Consider the following 22,057-nt stretch of genomic DNA (forward strand, 5'->3'; position numbering starts at 1 on the left):
AAAATGAAGTTCAACCTGAGAGTGTTGCATTTTAGGCTGTCTGCATTTGGACCCCTACCTGCCTCTCCATCTTTCTCTCAAAGCATCCCTACCCGTGTGGCACTTTGGATCAGTAATGCTGCCCTCTTTATTCCTGCCCTGCCTCCAGAAAGCAGGATAATGCAGTTCTCATATTTCTCAAATTGAGCAGTGAAACAAATGATCATGGATTTCTATTCCTGATTCATTCATTTAAATAAGTACAAATGAAAAAACAGGTTTAAACTTCTGCACAGACTCTATCGACTGAGTATGATTCTCTTTCTTGGTCAGGAGAGAACAAGATAGTGCCTCTTCCATACAGGAGCTTTTGAAATATTCGAAAAAAAAGCAATCATAGATTCTTCAAGTCCCTCCCTCATTAGGGTAACATTTCATGTTTCTTCAGCTGTTACTTACAGGAAATGGCTTTCAATTCCCCCCATTCAGCTTACTTCTCAAATGACATCCAGTTGCTTAATGTCTTTGTGTGAAGTGTAATCGGTGCAGCTCACAGACACATCCTTCCCTTGATCTGGATTCCACACTTCTAAAGTTGTCACCACAAATTGTTAAGAAACTTCTTTTGCAGTCACATCTTCTATGATTGACTTCTGTTGAGCCTGCTGTCAATGAAAGAGCCTACATCTTTTAAACACAGGCATGATTATTTTGAAACCATTCTCCTTCGTTCTGTATTTATGCAGCTGGTCTGTTGAGCATAAGTGAAGGACTTCATATTTCTCCCTGTTAAAAATCTGTCTTGTTACTAAGTTCAACATTCTGGCCTCTCAAAGATTTTGATGATCCTGATTCAGTATTTCAATCTAACTAATCTCGGGTGAAGATTTGGCCTACATACCAATTTTGCATTTTGTAAAATACTGTAGCAGCCCTATACTTTAACCTAAAGAGATCTGCCATTGTCTAAGTTAATCGGTGCTGAAGGCTCATCACCTGCAAGGGTGAAGAGATAGGTACTAGGGAGTGGTGGGGCTTGTGGTCAACCATAGTATGTTTCAGTTCATGTTAATTAAGAATCTGAATAATACATATAGCTGATTCACTTCATTGTACAGCAGAAACTAACACATTATAATGCAATTATACTCCAATTAAGAAAAAAAAGAATATGAATAACGAGAACTCTAACAATAGCCAGTGAACCTTGGGAAGTGGTGAGTAGAAGCTACGCTGTTGTCAAGGTGTCACATTGCAGTAATGTTTAAGCCAAACTAAGACTAAACAGCTCCTGCTGCTCTTGACAGCTCAAGCCGAAACGAAGTGCAGTTTATTTTTCATCTTAAGATAGTGCTCACCATATAAGCTAATCAAAATAGGGCACAATAAAATCATCAAACAAATCTCCTCTCTCAGGAGAACACAGACCTTGCTGAAATTCTGCCCAACAAGGAGAAAGAGATTGCCAGAAAGAACACCCCTGAGGCCACAGCCAAACTCCTTCCTGTATACTGCTGGGGGCAAATGCAGCCCAGAGAAAGGGCAGAGGTATCTTTTTATGTATCACCAACTAGCCAGTGTCCAGATACATGGACAGAAGGATGATTTCTCAGCAAAACAGTAATAACTGACCCACACTGTTTTTTTTTTTTTTAATTCCTTTATGACACACACACAAATATACCCAGACAAATATATATATAAGTCTTTTGCAGAAATGGAAACACTAAACATTTGAATGAATGAATAAACAAAGAAAAGGTCCATCTAGAGTAAACTGTAATAAACTCACTGCTGTTTTCCCAGGTAATGAAGACGGCTATCTTTGTCCAGAACAGATGCTATGAGATCATGTCTCCAAGAGATGAACTGAGAATGAATTCACTTAAATTATGGTGCTCACAGAGAGGATTTTAGCTCGAACATTTGTTCATATGATTTATGGCACCCTCCATCCGGCAGAGTCAATGCAAAAAAAATGAAACTTAATTACAGCATACAGACAGCAGTTTGCTTAAAAGACAGCTAAAAGTTTGTAGGGATTTTTTTCTTTTTTTTAATGAGACAGGAAACTTATCCTAAAAAGCAAAAAGCCTTATACAACATTTGCAACTCATCAAGTGTGAGTCTGACCCTTGTGTGGGGGGAGGGGAAGGAGCTGACTGTGACTCCACTTGGCCTCTGAGCAAATTATCCCCAACCCTAGGTTCCTACCCAGCTCTTAGCTCCTCTGATGCCTGTCTCCAGGATTCCCTTTTATTTTAGTCTAGCCCTTCCCTTGAGGGAAAAGAGTATTATTGTACTTTCTCTCTAGCAACTCAAGTCTGAAAGTTTAAATTTATAGTCTAAGAGCTGTTCCAGTGTATATACGGCTCAGAGGGTGTTATTAACAAATCCAATTAAAAACATTCCTTCCACTAATAAAAAAGTCAGCACCTTCCTATTAAACTAGGACCCACCCTTAAGTTAATTACTGGCTGTTAGCATTTTATTTGCTTTCAAGGGTCTCTTGGGTACCAAGCTTCTGAGACAAAGCAGATTCTAGTTGGTAGGTCAATGGCTTTGTTTGATGCTCATCCCTGACTCTCAATTTATTCTACATCTGAAGCTGAGTCTCTGTGTCTTGAGATCTCCTTCTGAGACAACATTCAGAGGGGCCTGGCTAATGGCACTTATTTAGCAAAGTTTTTAAGATCTACAGATGAACCTGGCTGACAAATAATATCAGCGCTTATAATAGTCAGTGAATGATAATTGGCCCTTTTGGGGACCATTTAGGATTCAAGTCTCTCCATCCAAATCATTGCATGAAAGACAGTCAGCCCCTGAAGTTTAAATTTGTCTTCTGCACTTAAATTTGCAAATTGGCACTACTTTCATCAAGAAAGAAAATATGACATTGAAATGCTACTACTAACATTTGGATAGCATTTTGTATTTTCAGCATGCTTTCAGATAATACATTATGTAACTTGCAAGCAAACAGTATTTTATCATTTGCAGGCATGCGAAGACAGCAAGATTCCTGAATTCTCGAAAACTAATCATGAACACCTCTGAGACTCACTGTTGGGTCTATTTTCAATAGATTTTGCAGTTAAAAAAGTGATCGATGATTCAGTTTCCTTTCCAAGAATCAAGTGAATTTATCAGCTTCTGATTTCTGCATTCACCTAAAATAAGGTGCTGGTCTGGGCACTGAAGCTCGGATTCAAGGGGCACCCATCCAATTCATCGTCTTTTCCTTATTACTCTCCCAACAGTGCTGCTCCTGCAGCTTAAATCGTGGGCATCAGCCCTGAAGAGCAGCTCTACAAATGAAAGTGTCTTCTGTGTGCAGAGGGAAGAGAAACCTCTATCAACCAAAGGCTCACCTCCAGACAATTTATCTAACAAAGTCCATTTCCTGTGTGCCCTTTGCAGGTATTTATCTTGTGTGTGGGCTCCCAGGGAGGTTCCTCATAAAGGATTGTTCTGTTATAACCCAGAGTCATATTTTTTTACATCTAAATAATGAAGAGGCTTCACCTCCCTTTCTTTTTTTGTTTCCTACTGCTTAGATAAGATGTCCATTTTCAGAACATTTCATTAATATGAAGGTTGCCCAGATAGGGGCCATCTTTATACTTTCTTTACTTAAAAAAAAAAAAAAAAGTCCAGTGAATTTAAGCAGGTTTCCTTCCCTCCTTTCCATCCTCCCCCCTCCCATCCACCATCATCTCCTCCTTACCTACCTCCTTCTCTCCATCTCTCCCTCCCTCTCCCTTCTTCTCCTTTCTAAGACAAAAATTGCCAGCTTTTCTATGTCAAATTGTCTTCCTTTAGAAATTAAAATATATGGTAATAAAATGCCATTCATATAATCACTTGACAGGTAAACTGTGCTTTTCTGACAATGTTTGAAATTAAAGGTAACCTAAATAGCACAGAGGACTCTGCATTAGGGAAGTTTCTTTCTTCTTTTTGCAATCCTCCAACAGCAAGCCATTCATTTTTACATTTCCATGTTAAAGATACAACACTAAAAGTGCATTACCTTAATAATCAATAACTCAGTGGGAGGTCCTAATGGGGAGAATTCACTGGAAGCTACATTCCAGTTGAAGTAGCAAAGGACCACCCTAGGCCTGCGGGCTATAATTAGGCAACCACAAAACTAGGAGGTAATGGGTGGCAGGCTACATTAGCAGTAAAATGCTAACTTGCAAGTAATAAGTCTCGAATCTTTCATGTCTACTCGAGTGTCACTTATACTTGAACAAGGAAAATGTTATGTTAAAGAACAAATTTACATTTAAGATCCTTAAAGCTTAAGGACTGGTGAAGGTTAGCATGGCAATGAGAAAACAAATGAATACAGATTTGCACACTTCACAATTTTCACTGGTTTGCCCCTTCCCTCTCCCTTTCTTTTCCATCCACCGGTTTTTCATGCCCCCCCAGGGTTTGAGAAACATCACAGAATTTAAACACAGGAAACCAATATAAAAACCCTCTCATGCAAAGAAATAGTGTGGCTGACTTTACATTGTTTCTATTCATGGCTCGCTAGTTTTACATTTTCTGATCAGTGACTGCCACTGAGACCAGGAAACCAGTTTCTTCAAGAGCATGGGTGGCTTGTCTGAAGGCCTTGCATTATTGATTTTCTGCTCCTACATTCCAGTTGCTCTGTCAATCATGGGCCAGAAATACAAGATGGCAGTCAATAAGCAAAAGGACTGAGCTCCCATGAAGACAACAAAATAATTCAGGAGATCTGACTGAAACAGAAAATGCCAAAATCCTCAAGAGAAACAAAATCAGTTAAGCCTTTCTGGGAAAGAAAGTCCGTAGTACCCCCGAAAGACATATTATATTTGTAAGGGAGTATGTTCTTGCCAAGTGAGTCTGGAATTCTCTCACCAGATTAATTCATTCATGAAAACATTTATTAAGTGTCTGTTAGGCAACCACAGGCACTGTAAACAAAATGAGAAGTGTTATTCTGTTCCTGTTGGATAGAAATGTACAGGTTACACACACAGTTATAAGAAGGTGTGCTGAGTACTGTAGTCGAGATAAGTCCAAATGGCTTTATGAGTATAGAGCAGGGGGATACAACAGTCTGGGCAAGTCAGGGAAGATTGTAGGAGTGACAGCTGAGTTGTATGTTGAAAGCTTAGCAGTTTTACGAACAAAGAGGAAGCACAGCACTCCAGGCTGAGGACCTAGCATGTGGCAATCACTCTCCACTTGCTCACCTTGTTCATACAAATTTAATGGATACATAAATTATTGAAAGAGGCATTCTTTAGACTGAAGACATGAACTGGATAACTGTTGCATTGGTTTTCAACCAGTTAATGATTTTTTTTTCCCCTTTATCTTCTATAAGGTATGATTCCCCACTGATTAACTCTTGCTTTGTACAGAGACGAATCTCAATAAATATTTGCTAATAGATTTATTAGAGACAGGAAGGCCAGATATGAACTAAAGGAGGTAGTAAAATGTCTTTAAGCAATTGTTAAATATCTTTAGGACTCCTCCATGTGATCTTCAAAAATCTCAAAATTATTATGTGGTAAAAAAATAACTATGAATTCTGTAGTAAACAATCCATTACAAATCCAGTGTTTGGATAATGGGATTTTCTGGCTGATACAGTTTTCTGGTTAAAGAAAAGCTATCTTAAATGGTCAAAAGATTTTCACAAATCTTTTGAAGTTGTGTTTTTTCAAGTTACTACTGTACTTGATAAAACCCTAAGAGTTTCCATTGCCCCCTGAATAATTTGACTCCAATGTCCAGTTTCTTCTCCCACCTCTCCCTCTTATTGTGCTCCACTCACAGTGGCTCATCTAAAAATGTCAAGTGTCTTCCCACTTGAGGACATTCCAGTATGTTATTCTTCCTTCCTGAAACACTTTTCGTCCCCTATAAGGTATCAAGAGCTCACATAACTCTTGGAGGGCTGGGGCTCAGTCTCACCAAGCCCAGACTGCAGAACTAACCTCTTGGAAACTGTCGCTACCTTTGCAGCCACCTATAGCACTGATGCAAATGACTGGCAGGAGCTCACTCCAAACCCACTTGCCAACCTCCTCGCTGAAGTCTGACTATGCATCTTTGCATCTGCCACTAGAGAATGACACCTTCCCCTCCTTCTCTTCTTTCTTGCTTTCTGTTTGTCGGGCACTAACCAGGAATAATCAAGGAGAGAAGATACAGGGAAATGTCCTTCTCAGTTCTTCTAATCTGCTGCAAGATAGCAATAGAAGACTGGGTGATTACGTTGAGTTGACTACAGATAACCCAGCACCGTGGCTAATTTCTACACATCCTTCATGTTCATGAACTGTTGCCTAATCCCTAGGTAAAATTGTGTTCCTCTGTCATAGCATTTTTATTAATAATAGCACAATTGCAATATGATTTTTTGTGTAGTTATGAGATAAATATTTTTCTTATCCACTGTAAGTACTAGTTTTCTGTGTTCCCCAAAATATCTTCTCACCCTCTGGAACCTATTATTGTGCTTGGGTGTTCAGTCATGTCCAACTCTTAGTGACCCCATGGACTGTAGCCCGCCAGGATCTTCTGTCTTTGGAATTTTCCAGGCAAGAATACTAGAGCAGGTTGCCATTTCCTTCTCCTGGGGATATTCCTGACCTAGGGATTGAACCCGTGTCTCCTGCATCACTTGCATTAGCAGGTGGATCCTTTACCAAAGAGCCACCTGGGAAGCCCCTGGGACCTATTAGGCTTTCAATAAATGTTTGCTGAAAAAATGAATGAAGTATCTCATTTTTTTCACTGATTTATGCTGTTGCAATTCCTGAGTGTCATCCTGTTTGTACATTGCACAGAGGTGAGATTTTGCTAAGGATGTAACCAGTGGAAGAGATTGGGTTAAATCAATAACTGTAGGATAAACTTTAAAATTGTTTTAGAAGTTAAAAGCCAGCAGGACAGTTTGACATTCTCTATCAAAAGTTGTTAAAATATGTGTATCTGTTGACCTAGAAATTCTGAGGATGTTTTCTGTTGACATTTTAAGCTGTGGAAGAGATTGATGTATAAGGATTATTCATTGCATGATTTTTTGTAAGCTCTGGAAAGAATTGTCCTTCACACCTCCCACTCAATTTTTAAGTCATTATTACATGGCTTCAGTCCCCTTAAACCTACTGAATATGTCTGTCTAAAATCTCTTCTCATCAATAAATCCAATGGATACTTGTAGTTTGCATCTTCCTTGACCTCTTAGAGCACTTGACTTGCTGATGATTTTTCTCCTTTTTTAACCATTTCCCTCTCTGATTTACAGTACCAGGCTTGTAGTATAATATCAGGCTCTTAATATCTTTAAGCAGACTGGCTTCTCAAACTGAGAAATATGGACTGGGCTTTTGAGAAGTTCAGGGAGTGGCAAAAAAGAATATCTTGAATGATGTGAGCAGTTTTTCCAAAGCTGCTAAGCTGGGATCAATGACCACGTTCCTGGGTGATGTTCCTGTGGCCAAGTTCTTGGCAGAGTTTGGACATTGGTGCTTTGCAAGGTTTCTTCTCAGAATTACTTAGAGGCTGTAACTGATGCTTGACACAGTTTGGGCTCTTGCTTCCTGCAGAAGGCTGAAGTCAATGAGTTTTAATGGCCACAATTTGATAGGAAAAAAATCTGAGTAATGATGATGGTTAGGTCATTTCAAACCAGTCATTCAACAGAATGATGTGTTTCTTTAAACACACAGGCATTTGTAAATGACAAATATTGACCTTTCTTAGCATGGTTTCTGATCTACACTCCAAAAGAGATATCTTAGCTACATGTATCATTATGTTTGCTATTTTGATTACAATACTGAGAAAATATGATTTATTATATTATCAAGAACCCTAACGTTGCACATAGAAGCTTAAATCCGACTACAAATGGCATTCACCAAATGTTTCCAGAGGCTTTTCTACTTTTTATATGCTTTCCCAGGACTTCACTTCCTTCACTCCTTAGCCCACTTTTTTTTTTTTAAGAGGTCATTAACTGACACAAAGTTTAATCATTTGTTCCTAATCAATCAACAATATTTTGTGTAGTAAAATATATTTATTTTCAAATGGTTTTGTGGGCTTTTTAAGTGTGCTAAAGGTTTTTCTATTACATTAAAAACTGCTCTTATTATGCACTCCAAGAGTAAATAAATTTAGATCCATGAGTTTTACATAGATTTCAAACTTTCCAAAACTACATGCTTAAGTACGCTGAAATGAATGAGCAGAAACCAAAACATTCTCACTTAGGCTTCTGGAAGTTGAGACAAAAGTCAGTTTCCAAGGTATAAATAATAAACTCAAAGCAAGACTTTTTCTTCAGTTTTTCACTTTTTATTTCTTTATGGAGAGTTATCATTTGGATTAATCTTCAAGAAAAGTAAGAAGTATCACGACTAATAATTAAATTTCTGCTATAGATGGAATGGTCAAAAATTACACACGATATTGTAATCAAGGAATTACAGGGAGTTTAATACCTATCTCTTCTCTGGATTTTACTGCAGTCAGCAAGGAAAAACAAACAAACTTGAAATATTAGGAGACTCATGTTTGTGTATAGAGGAAAGTCATATCTGGGAGTTTCAGGAGAAACAAGAGCCATCCAGATGATAAGAAGACATCAGCACTGAGCCTGTCCCATGTCAGATGTTAGCAGTCACTCTTCCTCCCTGGCCTGGAAAGAGCTGATATCAGATGGTCACATTGTTCATCCTTACTTCATTCAGATCTCTGCTCAAATCTCTTCCCTTCAGAGAGTCCTTTCTTGACCATCCTATCAAAAGTAGCAATCCCTGCCACTCTATTCTATTCTCTATTTTTTCTTCTTGATATTTATCACTACCTCAGTTTATATTTGTGTTCATTTGTTAATTGTTGTTTGTTTGTTGCCTTCCCCAACCCCCAGAACAGTGCCTGGGACAGAGTGAGTGACAAGTATGTATTTGCTCTTCCCACTGAACCTTCATTCACACTTTGATTACAAATACACTGTTTGTTTGTAATTTAGTGCTTATGCATAGACACTGTGGACTTTCTTTAAAAGTCCATTTGATATGTTTCTAAATATTTAAAAGCAAAGAAACAGGAGACATAAGAAAAGAGAGTTCATTTTATAGATAAAAGAAAGCTGAAAGGGAGAAAAAAAAAAAAAAGAATAGTTTAAGGTCACATGGTGAGCTGGAGGTACCTGAGGTTTTACCTACTGGCAAGCTAGCAAGTTACCCTTCCATAGTTTCATGGATGCTGGAGAGACACAAGATTCCTGAGTCAGAAACAAAAGAACTGAATTTTCATGGCAGAGCAATCTTCATGAACATCACATTTGCCTCATTTCTCCTTGTCCTCTCCCCTTACTTCCAGCCTCATTGGTGTGATGTGGAGTTTGCCCAAGGGAATGTTTTATGTTTACAGTGTGGGTTTGTGTCACAGCTGAGGAGCCCTAAGCTTAAGGAGTTGAATCTTTTATAACAAGCAAACCTAACCTCTGATCCAGAAGAGTCACTATCTCTGTCATTCTGTGTTGTGCAATATACCTGAAAGATACCAATACTCATAAGACATGAAGAAATACTAGAGATCTATGCAGAATTGTCTGTCAACATCAGTCAGTTAGTAAAGACAACTGGGTCCTAACTCTTAATAGACATTGCTGTATCAAATTACTTAAAACCCATACAGCACTCAGTACAATACTCAATAAAAGTTAAAGTCTTTATTCTCATTCTACATATATCTTTTCATCTTTGGATTATATATAAGGTGTCTGCTTTATTTCCTTTTTAAATTATGTGTTTACTTGGCTGCTCCAGGTCTTAGTTGTGGCACACCGGATCTTCTAGTTGGGGCATGCAGGATCTTTAGTTGCAGCGTGTGAACTCTTAGTTGCTGCGTGCGGGATTTAGTTCTCTGACCAGGAACCAAACCCAGGCCCCCTGAATCGGGAACATGGGGTCTTAGCTACTGGGCCACCAGGGAAGTCCCCAAGGCTTCTGCTATTTATGATGGTGTATCGTGGATACTCTCTACTTTCACTTTCATCAAGAGGCTTTTTAGTTCCTCTTCACTTTCTGCGATAAGGGTGGTGTTATCTGCATATCTGATTATTGATATTTCTCCCACCAATCTTGATTCTAGTTTGTGCTTCTTATGGGAAACAGATGGGACAACAATGGAAACAGTGTCAGACTTTATTTTTTTGGGCTCCAAAATCACTGTAGATGGTGACTGCAGCCATGAAATTAAAATACCCTTACTCCTTGGAAGAAAAGTTATGACCAATCTAGATAGCATATTGAAAAGCAGAGACATTACTTTGCCAACAAAAGTCCATCTAGTCAAGGCTTTGGTTTTTCCAGTGGTCATGTATGGATGTGAGTGTTGAGCTGTGAAGAAAGCTGAGCGCCGAAGAATTGATGGTTTTGAACTGTGGTGTTGGAGAAGACTCTTGAGAGTCCCTTGGACTGCAAGGAGATCCAACCAGTCCATCCTAAAGGATATCAGCCCTGGGATTTTTTGGAAGGAACAATGCTGAGGCTGAAACTCCAGTACTTTGGCCACCTTATGTGAAGAGTTGACTCATTGGAAAAGACTCTGATGCTGGGAGGGATTGGGGGCAGGAGGAGAAGGGGACGACAGAGGATGAGATGGCTGGATGGCATCACGGACTAGATGGACTTGAGTCTGAGTGAACTCCAGGAGTTAGTGATGGACAGGGAGGCCTGGCTCGCTGTGATTCATGAGGTCGCAGAGTCGGACACGACTGAGTGACTGAACTGAACTGAACTGATCATGGATACTGGGATAGTCTTGGAAAGGGAAGCATCAGGAAAAAATAAAATCAGTTACACATAATCTCATCAGTGCTAAATTCTATTCTGAATGTATCAACAGAGGAAGCCCATTTTAATAAATCATTAAATGAATATAGATATAGATATTTCATGAGTATTTCAGACTTTGTAAAACATAGTAAATACACAGAAATCTTAGATCACCTCACTGAAATGGCCCTTTTTTCTTGGCTTTGCCAATTTACTGATGAGGAAATAAGCTGAGGGACTGACCAGCTTGTCTACAGTCATATTGAGCTGAGAGCAGAGTGGGGGATGTGACAGTCTTGATATGATAGTATGCCTGTAACAATAACTCCAGTCTTATCTTCTCTTACTGCTTTTTAAAAGGACATTCACAGCAAGAGTGGTTTGAATTAATTGCCTCCTGAGTACTTAGACAGGAGAATAAAAGACCACCCAGACCTGAAGGTAATGAACTTAGGTTGTATTGCAAGAGAAACTAGAGACCTTTTGAAGTTAAGAGTAAAGATTAAATGTTGTGGAAAATCTTAACTACATCAATTAATCAGTACTTATCCACTGAGTGTGAGAGGATACATCATAGCTTCATCCCTGGGGTTGCAAAGAGTTGACACAACTGAGCACATACCTTCATTTAACATTGCTTTGCCTCAGAGTCTTTATATAGAGTCTGAAAATAATAATTGTACATTTCTTATAGAAAAAATAATGAAGTGTATATGTTGTATTTAGCGCAGTTCATGTATAGAAAGAACTCAATAGTATTAGGATCAATTGTACTATTATGTGAGCTTCCCAGGTGTTGCTAGTGGTAAAGAACCCACCTGCCAACGCAGGAGACAAGAGATCCCAGTTCAATCCCTGAGCCAGAAAAGTCTGGAGGAGGGCATGGCAGCCCATTCCAGTGTTCTTTCCTGGAGAATCCTCATGAACAGAGGAGCCTGGTGGGCTACAGTCCATTGGGTTGCAAAGAGTTGGACACGACTCAAGTGACTTAGCATGCACATACTAATATGTACCCTAGATTTTATAAATCATTTGGTCCAAATATTATTTGTTGGCCCTTCTAGACTCTTTCACCAGCCTCTACGCTGCTCTCTGTACTTGGAGAAGGAGCCATATGTACCACCTCAGTGGACAACCTTAGGTTAAGCCAATGGGGCACCCTGGCAGAGAATTGGGGAAAGTAGAGAACCATGCATATTCACTGTGAAGTCCACCAAGAGCTCTAAATTCTGTCAGGCTGTCCTCGCTACACTGCTGTCTGTGCTCAGTTGTTCAGTCATGTCCGACTTTTTGCAACCGTATGGACTGTAGCCCGCCAGGCTCCACTATCCACAGAATTCTCCAGGCAAGAATACTGGAGTGGGTTGTCATTTCCTCCTCTAGGGGATCTTTCCAGCTCAGGGATCGAACCAGCATCTCCTGGGTCTCTTGTACTACAGGCTGATTCTTTAGCACTGAGCCCCTGGGGAAGTCCCACACTACCCTCCACACTTCCGCATTCTGTCAACTGCCCTTACCTCCTTGGCTGTGACCCACTAATCCAGTCATGGACTACTACATTTTCTCTCGTGATCTTCTGATACTTTGCTCCCACTTTTGAAAAACGTACCGTTATTCAACTCTTCTCAAATTATCCTAATCTGAATAATGTGCCCTCTAATTCTTGCTGATTCATCATTCTCCTCTCATCATTTCATCTTAACAGCAGCTCCATGAACTAAGTATTACTTCTATTTAACATATGATGCTACTGAGGCTTAGGTAGTTAAGCTAATTTCCCTAAGTCAATTGACCAGTTAATGACAATGACAAGACTGGAATCCCACTGTTGTGGCTCCAGAGCCCCTGGTCATTCTGATATACCATGCTGATGCCCTTCTGTTGCATCCTCTTGATCATATTCCTCAAAGTCAGGACCGTGGTTTATTAATCTTAGTTTCTAGCACCATTTCTGGAGAAGGAAATGGCAACCCACTCCAGTACTCTTGCCTAGAAAATCCCATGGACGGAGGAGCCTGGTGCAGGCTACTGTCCATTGGGTCGCAAAGAGTCGAACACCACTGAGCAATTTCACTTCACTTCACTTCAGCACCATTTCATTCCAGATATATAAAATATACTCAAATATATGTTTTTAAACTTGCTATCAAATATAATGCAAACTTAAAGCTTATTTTTGGTATTATATTTCACATCACACAATTTGAATATCTTGTTTTACTATATGATCATAATCATGCTCCTCATTGACTACCCAAGAACAGCACACAGTTGAGGAAATGCTGTTTGTGGGTGGTAGGGGAAAGAGGAGGTGACTTTATGTGTCAGCCTGGGGAGTTGTTCTGGCTGAATTCTTCAGTGTTTTTCTGGGCCTCTCTCTGAAATATAAAGAGCCCTGGGACTCTGGCTGCAGATGAAAAGGTGGATTTTTGTTTTGAGAGCAGCTGAGGGAGGTGGGTGTGTTTCTCTGTGTTTTGAATTTAGTTCTCTTCCTTTGTTACAGAATCTGATTTCCTACAGAAAAGTTTAGCATCTGTTTTGTGATTTGATGAATGGCTTTGAGTTGTTAATTTAATTGCTTCCTGGTAAGACACTAATGACCTTTTTTGTTCCACTAAATACTAGTGTGTTTAGTTATAAATTAACCATAACTAAACACTGGGAGCTCCAGTACCTACACAGTTCACATTATTCAGATTCAAGTTGTAACAACTAGAGTTAGTGTTACAGGTGGCCTGTGGATGTTGCCTCCAACATCTGTAGTAGAGGGAAACCCATTAACTTTCTCATAACAGCAAATTCAGGGGCAATGCTCACTGCAATATGAACAGACAAAAGAGAAGAAAAGAGAAAAACATACCAACACATTTTTAAGTCCGAGAAGTCCCATTTGCATTCTTCAGCCAAGGAGCTGGAGGTCTGGAATTTGGATTTTTGCAGTTTCAACTTGCTGAGATTTACTTAGTCTCTGGGTAGCCACAAGCATGGGAAAGGGGTAGGTGAATTAAGCTGAAAATCTGGACTCTCCAAATTGTCTATGGATCACCAGGTTTCAAATGTTCCTTCAAGAGTGAGGGCATCTTTATATATTTGGCAGGAAGAAATATTAATTTGCCACTTCTCCAGTCCTTCTGGCATGGCCACTGAGTACTGATTGCATTGGTAATTGAAATTAGGACATTGCATCTCCCACTGGACTTTAATCCGCTTCCTCTTGGAATACCACCAAGTTAGATATTTTCCTGAAGGACCCCAACTAAACAAGGAGGCCACAGAATGTCTGGGCCTGCCTTTGGCAACCGGAGTCATGCAATTGCCTGGGAAGTCAGTATCATCGGGAGATTTATTCCCTCCCTTCTTTGAAATAGCACTTTCTCACCAACTAGGAATTCTCCCAGAGATCCAAGATAAATATTTTTGGAAACCTAATGATATTTTATTTTCTCAAAAGAGACAAAGATAAGGTGCATGTTCAGGAAGGAAAAAGGCAGGAATCTCACTCCCCACTCTTATTTGGTTTCCAAACTTCCTGCAAATGGAGCAGTTGAAAGAAATTCAGAGTGAACTGAAGCTCCAGTGAAAGGGCTGTATGGCTGCTTCATCTCTGGGACACAGGGAGGGCTGCTGCGTGGAATGTGGACCTCCCACACACGGACTTGATATCATATCAAGGCCGAATGAGGAGCTAAGGGACACTTACACCAGAAGAAGAAAGGGCTCTAAAACTGAGCTTTGCATGGTGTTGTTAAAGAGAATGAAGGAATGAGTGTGTAGTGGGTAAGCCAAATCTTGATATCTTTTTTCCTTAATCACCCCCACCTCCAAACTAAAAACATTTTATTCAGCATTTCAATGGCCATATTATGCTTTAGGTGAAGTGATGCTTTATTAATGAGATTAAATTTGAATCCTTTTAAAGGAAGCCTGTAAGGATCCTTGTTAAACCTCAGACTCCCTATCTCTTTAGCTACTAGAAAGGAATATATAACCATATGCTTAAGAGAGTGATTTAAATGTTTCATATTTTTCTGAAAAGGTATATTTCTAAGTTCGATTTGCTCATAGCTCTTCTTGCTAAGCACAGCCATGCAGTTCATATGAAGGGTGGTCTCTCCATGTGAAACTCCTCATTGAACATGCAAATCACCAGCATCAGACTCATTAGCAAAAACTGTTAGCTCAATATGCAAAATAAATCCAGAATTAGACCACTTCTTACCACCCCTCTGCTGTCATTCTGGTCTGAGCCACTGGAACTTCTTATACTTTCTGCCTGGACTCCTTGATTTTAATTCTGGTTCCCCCCAGTCTCTTCACAACTTAGATCTGTTTTATCAAAACATAAGTCTACCCTTTTGCTCAAAACATTCCAAGGACTTTCATATCACTCAGCATGAAAGCCAACTTCAAAGGTCCAGTTTCAAAGGTCCTATGTGATCTAGTTCCTGGTCCCACCCTGTTCTCTCATCCATCTCCTACCAGTTTCTACCCTTTGGTCTCCTTGGGTATTTGCGTGTGTGTGTGTGCGTGCGTGCGTCCGTGCACGCATGCGTGTGTGTATGTGTGCTTAGTCATGTCTGACTCTTTGCAACTCCATGGACTGTGGCCCACTAGGCTCCTCTGTCCAAGAAATTTTCCAGGCAAGAAATACTGGAGAGGGTTGCCATTTCCTACTCCAGGGGATCTTCTCGACTCAGGGAACGAACGAACCCATATCTCTTGTGTCTCCTGGATTGGCAGGCAGGTGGATCCTTTACCAGCACACCACCTGGGAAGTCCACTTTGAGCTCCTTGAAAGTGAAAGTGAAAATCGCTCAGTCATGTCTGACTCTCATCATAGTCTCTTGATTAAAACTTACCTTGCTGTTTCCAGAGTATATAATACAAACTTCTTATAATGATTTTGGAGGTGCTAAACTTGCCAAACTTATCTCTAGCTGGAGTTCCCACAACTCAAGCTCTAGTCATACTGAATTGCAGCCTCTGGCGTGGCTCTGAGCCTTGGGAGGTGGCTCCTTTCCCCCATAACACTTCATTTCTTATCTTCTGATGGAATGAACCAGAAAATCACCTCACTCGTGAACTTTTCCCATCATTCACAGGTGGAATTGGTTTCCTGCTCTTTTTCAAGTACTCAAAGCTACTCCTGCCTTGAGACATTACCTCTTGCTATGTCCTCTCTCTGGAAAACACTGCTTACTTAAGCCACAGGGCTTCCTCTAATGCTTTCTTCAAATTGATGCTAAATATTGATACACCAGGGAACTGTTCTTCAATGACCCAGTGAAAAAGAGTCAGACCTACTCTGATCCTCCCTCTGGCAGTATACATTCTCCCATTTTTCTCTGTGTGATATATATGTATATTATTTATTTATTGGGTGCTTCCGCTGGAATGGAAGCTCTATAAGGGCAGAGTCTTAAAACATTTCTTTCTTCACTGTTGTTTTCTCATAAGCCAGTACGAAACTTGGCATATATTATTATTAGATGCTTAATAAATGTTTGTTGTTGTATTAACAGATGACTAAATGGCTGTCTCTCTTACTAGGTTTGGTCTATAGATTTTATGAGGGACGTTACTAGGTTCATTTTATTCATAATTGTAGTGAATAACATTTGTTTAATGAGTGAATGGATGAATAAATAGATGGAGTATATCTTGAGTACTTAATGCAAAGTTCGTTACCTTGAATTTATTTATATGCCTATATGGGAAAGATTTCTGGGCAGGAGGATCAGTGAATGCAAATGCCAATGGTATGTACACGCTTGACACATTTTGGGAATAACAAAGTCAGGATGGATGGAATGAAGAGTTTAGGAGAGAATAGTAGGAGCTGGATTCTAATTGGGATGTACCACTTCCAACCTTGTAGCTTATTTTAAAGAGTGTAGCTCTGTTAAAAATAGGAAGACATTGGAGGATTTGAGCATGGAGTGACAAACGTGATCTGGCTCATGGTTTAATAGAATCACTCTAGAATGTTAGAATGGTACAAAAATAGGTTGAAGGTGGAGGAAAGCAAGTCAGTTACAAGGCTATTGAAATAATCTTTATAAGAGCAAATGATGGTTAGCACCAGTCATGATTTGATAGCCACAGAGATCATGAATAATAGCTAGATTCTAGATGCATTTTAATGGTGAACTCAATAGACATTTCTGATAGAGTAAGTGTAGAAGTGAAAGAAAAACATTATGTTAACATTTTGGCTTGTGGATTTCCACTTCCAAACAAGATAGAATAATAGACCAGATTTATTAATTGCGCTGTGGTAAGAGCACTAATACAAGATCTACCCTCTTAAAAAATTTTTAAGTATACACTATGGTATTGCTAACTGTACGCAAAAGGCAGTAGAGCAGATATCTAGACTTTTTTATTTTTCCATAACTAAAACTTTATGCCAACAAACAGCAACTCCTTATGGTTAAAGAGGAGAAATTGAAAGAGAAATTAGTAAAGTGAAAAAAAAACAACAACCCTCAGACTTTGGCTTAAACTTTTAGAGGAAGAGAGTTGCCTTTAACTGTGAGGGAGATGCTTGTGGGTGGAGCAGCTTTGCAGGGAGGACCAAGAATTCAGTTTTTGGCATGTTATATATAAGAGTTTATTAGACATCCAAATGAGATTCCAAAGCAGCAGTAGAAAATACAAATCTAGAGTTCAAGGGAGCGGTCTGGGCCGGAGACAAATGTGGGAGTCTCTGACACACAAATAATCCTTAAAGCCTTGGAAGGCATTCAGAGGACACTTGTAATTGCCTTGGGAACCTTTTTCCTGATTCATCCACCATTTACCAACCACCTACTACAATCTGCTCAATACAATTGATAAAAGAGTGATGCATGTACATATACTATGTAACAAACAATGTTTTTTTGCAAGTGATTTGCACCTGACACATCCTATTTTTTTCAGAGAGGATTAAAAAAAAATGTGGCTCTGTATGCTTTGGATGTCTACTAAAGCTCCCTCAGACTGTGCTCGCTGCGGGAGCTGAGGGTCTATCAGAGTTTTCTTTACTAAGAGGGAGTTTGAAAGCTAGTGCTTAAAAGTCCGTGCTAATGACCTGGTAATTGTTTTAATGGATTTTCAATGAAGTGTGAAGTTCTCCGCTGAGTTCTCAACAAAGTGTAAAGTATGGTAAAGTATGTGAGAGAGTTATTCTCACTCCTGTGAATTTGTCTCTATCTGTTTACAGAATCAAGAAACATAGCCAAATATAGCTTTGGCTACTTTATCAATACAAACTTGCTTGATGTGTGTGAGATTCAAGCAGCCTTTCTGGGATTCCTGGCAGCTGTCTTGCTCAAGACTTCTCTTGCCTCTCACCTGGAAGGGAAGGATACTTCTTTAGGCTTTTTCACTTCTTGTTTCTAATACATTTTATCTAGAGGACCAAATATTCCAAATGTGGCCTCCCAGTCCCCATAAAAGGAACACTCTCATGTAATTGACATTAGTGCTTTCATTTAGGATTACCGCTTTAAGCTATTTTCGGGTGTGCATTTATGCTAACCCAGAAATGATTGAGGACTGGCAAACTTTTCTCATAGTGCTGAAGGGATAAAGAATATTTAGACTTTTGTGTTATGAAATCTGTTTTCTTCTGCCTTTGTTTGGTGGCATATAATAGATTTGGAGGGCATGGAATGGTCAATCATTTCTTGTTTGAGTCTCTAGGGCTTAGAGTTTTTGCACTGTATGTTGGCTCTTTAGGAGGAATACTAAAGAGCACAGAGCACAGAGCATAAGAGCACAGAGAGGCCAGTGACAACTCTACTCAAGGGTGGAATTCAGCCCAGGGCAAAGCAGTTGTGCCTTAGGCCCTAGTCAGTAAGTTTTAAGGTGATATTATGAATGAATCAGTCTCATAGATCTGAACTCCATTGAGATTCTTACTGTTGCAGTGAATTTACCAGAGTATGACTGCTTTAGGTTGGATTCCTTGGAAACAGACACAGATGGAGATTTGTATCCAAGAGGCTTATTTGGGAGCACTCTCAGGCACAGCACCAATTGGAAAGTAAGGGGAGTAGAAATGGGTGGAGGGAGAAGCTGAGCTGAGATGCAGTTGTAACAGAGCCTTAGTTCATCCCTTGGGAGGCCCTGAATTTGGGGGGTGGTCCTATAGAGTTGCTGTAAATTGAGGCATGATGGTGGGAACTTTGTATCTTCCCATCTACTAGTTGGATACAGGCTGCTCTTGGGGAGAGAATGTAAACTTGGACTCTCTCCTTTGGCAGTGAGTAATTCTTGGATTGGGATGCAGAACTTAGCTATCAACGGCCAACACACCTAGCAACAAGGTTAATGAATGCCTCAATTTGAAGGAAATATCTGAGTCAGGCAACACAGCATCCTTTATATGATTGATAATGAAGGACATTATACAGTAGCTCTTTTACTGACCACAATAAAGTTTCATTTTGCTTCAAAATTATTTAAGTTATTTGTTGTTGTTGTTGTTTAGTTGCTAAGTTGTGTCCAGCTCTTTTGTGACCCCATGGACTGTAGCCCACCTGGATTCTCTGTCCATGGGATTTTCCAGGCAAGAATGGGAGTGGGTTGCCATTTCCTTCTCCAGGGGATCTTCCCTACCCAGGGATTGAACCCACTTCTCCTGCACTAGCAGAAGGATTTTTTTTTTTTTTTTTTTAATCACTGAGCCACCTGGGATGCCCTCAGTTATTTGCACTGATATAATAAAAAAACAATCTTATTGAGAGTTTACTCTGTGTGGTCTGCTTCCATATACTGTAGTTTCTTTTTTCCCCCCTTCTTTTAATCCTCACAGCAACCCTGTAAAGTAAATATAAAGTTACCATTGTTCTTGAAAAGTATTCTTCAGGAAGATGAATTGCCCAGTTTCATATAACTACTATCTGATCACATCACATGTTCCTTTCTACACTATTGTCTGTGTTCAGCAATATTAAACTTTTTGTGTTTCCCAAAGTACTTTGCTTTTTCTTTTCCATATTTCTTTGTATTTTTATAATGTTGATTATCTGGAATGCCTTGCCTTGCCTGTCTGCCCATCAAATGTCTATCTTCCTTCAAGGCTTATTCTAAAGATGATTTGCATGTGAAGTTTTCCTGGATTCCTTTACAGTTATTCTCTTCATCTATGATCTCAGAGCACTTTGTACATGACACCTTGTAGGTGCTTGATACATGTTCATTAAATGAAGGCATGGGTTCATCTTCTCAGTGATGTTGCTTAGTTTTGGGGTTTGCCTAGTACATTTCTTCTAAGAAGCCATTCAATCTTGGAACTTCTTTGTTTTCCTGCAGTTCCCAGTGAAGCCTGGGATATGTACCCAAGGAATTTCTCTTGGCTGACCAAGTTGAGCATCATCACAGCAAATTTTGGAAACTGCTACCAGGTTTTCCACTTCAGGGATTCTTATGATGAATTTGTCTGAAACTCATATAACCAATACCCAAATTGTATTCCTTGGCAATTATTTGATTCCACACTGGTGATATGCTGAGTTTGTCCATAGCCAGAAAGAATAAAAAAAATCTTAATTCCTTTTTTTACTTTCTTTTTTGGGGAACTTCTGACACATTGACAGAATTTCAGTGTGGGGAGGAATAATGTAATACTTCTCAGCACTGATACTACTGATGAAATACCTGAGGTTGTAAGTAAAGATGAATGCTGTTAAATGAACTTAGTGATGATCTACACACTTTTTCTAAGTTCTGGATCTCTGCCCGTGGACACCATGATTCCAGCTCTCATCCCTGTTTTCATCTGTGTTCGTTCCTGGACGGAACTAACCAGGATGTTAAAGCTGCATGATCACTGCAGGATATGTAACTCTTCCTAAGTTACTGAGTTAGAAAAGGAATCTTGTGAATTAAAAGAGGTGATAAGTACAAGTTTATACAATCTTAGTAGCAGTTTTGCATAAGAGTAGAAATAATGGACCCTCTTTCTAAATGGACTCCTTACATTGCCTGACCTCTTTTCATTGGCATTTTAACCAGGGACAAAAGCCAGCTCTGCCATCATGGAGCAAGTTTTGACCTTTTTTTCATGAATGCTTCTGAGCTGACAAACTGGTTGGTATCTGGAAGTTTTCTTCCATCAGACCAAGTATAAGAGGAAAGATGCAGGCAGGAAAGTAGATTTTCACTCCTGTGGGTCTGCACTTCTGCCTGTGCCTTGCTGGCTCTGTCAGGAGGGCTGCAGTGTAGACAGAGAGTGAGTGCCACCTGCTCAGCTCCTTCATGTTCAGCCTCACCTCATGTGCAGCCCTGAACATTCCCGGCACTCTCTTGTATCTATCTCTCTTGTCTATTTCATTAAACTGGCTTCTTCTGTTGACAATGCCCCTTCTACACTGTAATGTACACATCTTTTCATGTCCCTTTCAGTACATTGTGGTATTATGCCCTGTAGTAAAAAGGTGATTCTAAGTAAGTGGGTCTATTGAAATACTTAATGCAGATATCCTAAGTGACAATTAATGACTCAGGAGTGGCTTAAGAAAGGGAAGGGAGAGGCTGATCTTCTTTGCCTCTTTTGTACATTTTTTACCAGTGACCTTACAGAACAAATGCAACTAAATCACTGTTAATGCTGAACCTTAAATTTTTCTTCTAGTCATTTCTCTCCCTTTTAGGTACTCACACTCATAAATACACTGTCTCTTAAATATCAACCCAGCTTTGTTATATAATCAAAAGGCTTCCATGTTCTTTTCTTACTTTATTATGGATCCACCATCAGGCCTAATACCTTGGAAATGATATGGCTGTAGAGGATCTTATTCAAGGCTGCCCACACTCATGACGTTCTTTTAAGGGACTGAAGGCAGAGTGTGGCATTAGGAATTACCTGGGAAGTGGTGACAACAAGCATGGAAACAAGGGGATGCTCAGAGAGTGGGAACTCTAGATTGGCAAGGAGGCACAAAGAGATAGGGTGGCTAACCAAGCCTGCTGAAGATCGGTGGGCTTCTTCTGGAGGCTCTGACATCTAAGCTACAACTTGAATAAAAAAAAAAGTTCTCTAAATAAGGAAGGAATGGAAAAGTATAGCTGGCAGAGAAAACAGCTGAAGTCAAGAGCGTGTTTTCAAATATCATAGTATAGTTGGAATTACAAATAATTCAACACCACTAGAGTGAAGAGAAGGGCTTCTCAGGTGCTCAGTGGTAAAGCACCCACCTGGTAATTCAGGAGACACGGGAGACGATCCC

This window comes from Bos indicus x Bos taurus, chromosome 3 (assembly GCF_003369695.1).
Source record: "Bos indicus x Bos taurus breed Angus x Brahman F1 hybrid chromosome 3, Bos_hybrid_MaternalHap_v2.0, whole genome shotgun sequence".
Taxonomy (NCBI): domain Eukaryota; kingdom Metazoa; phylum Chordata; class Mammalia; order Artiodactyla; family Bovidae; genus Bos; species Bos indicus x Bos taurus.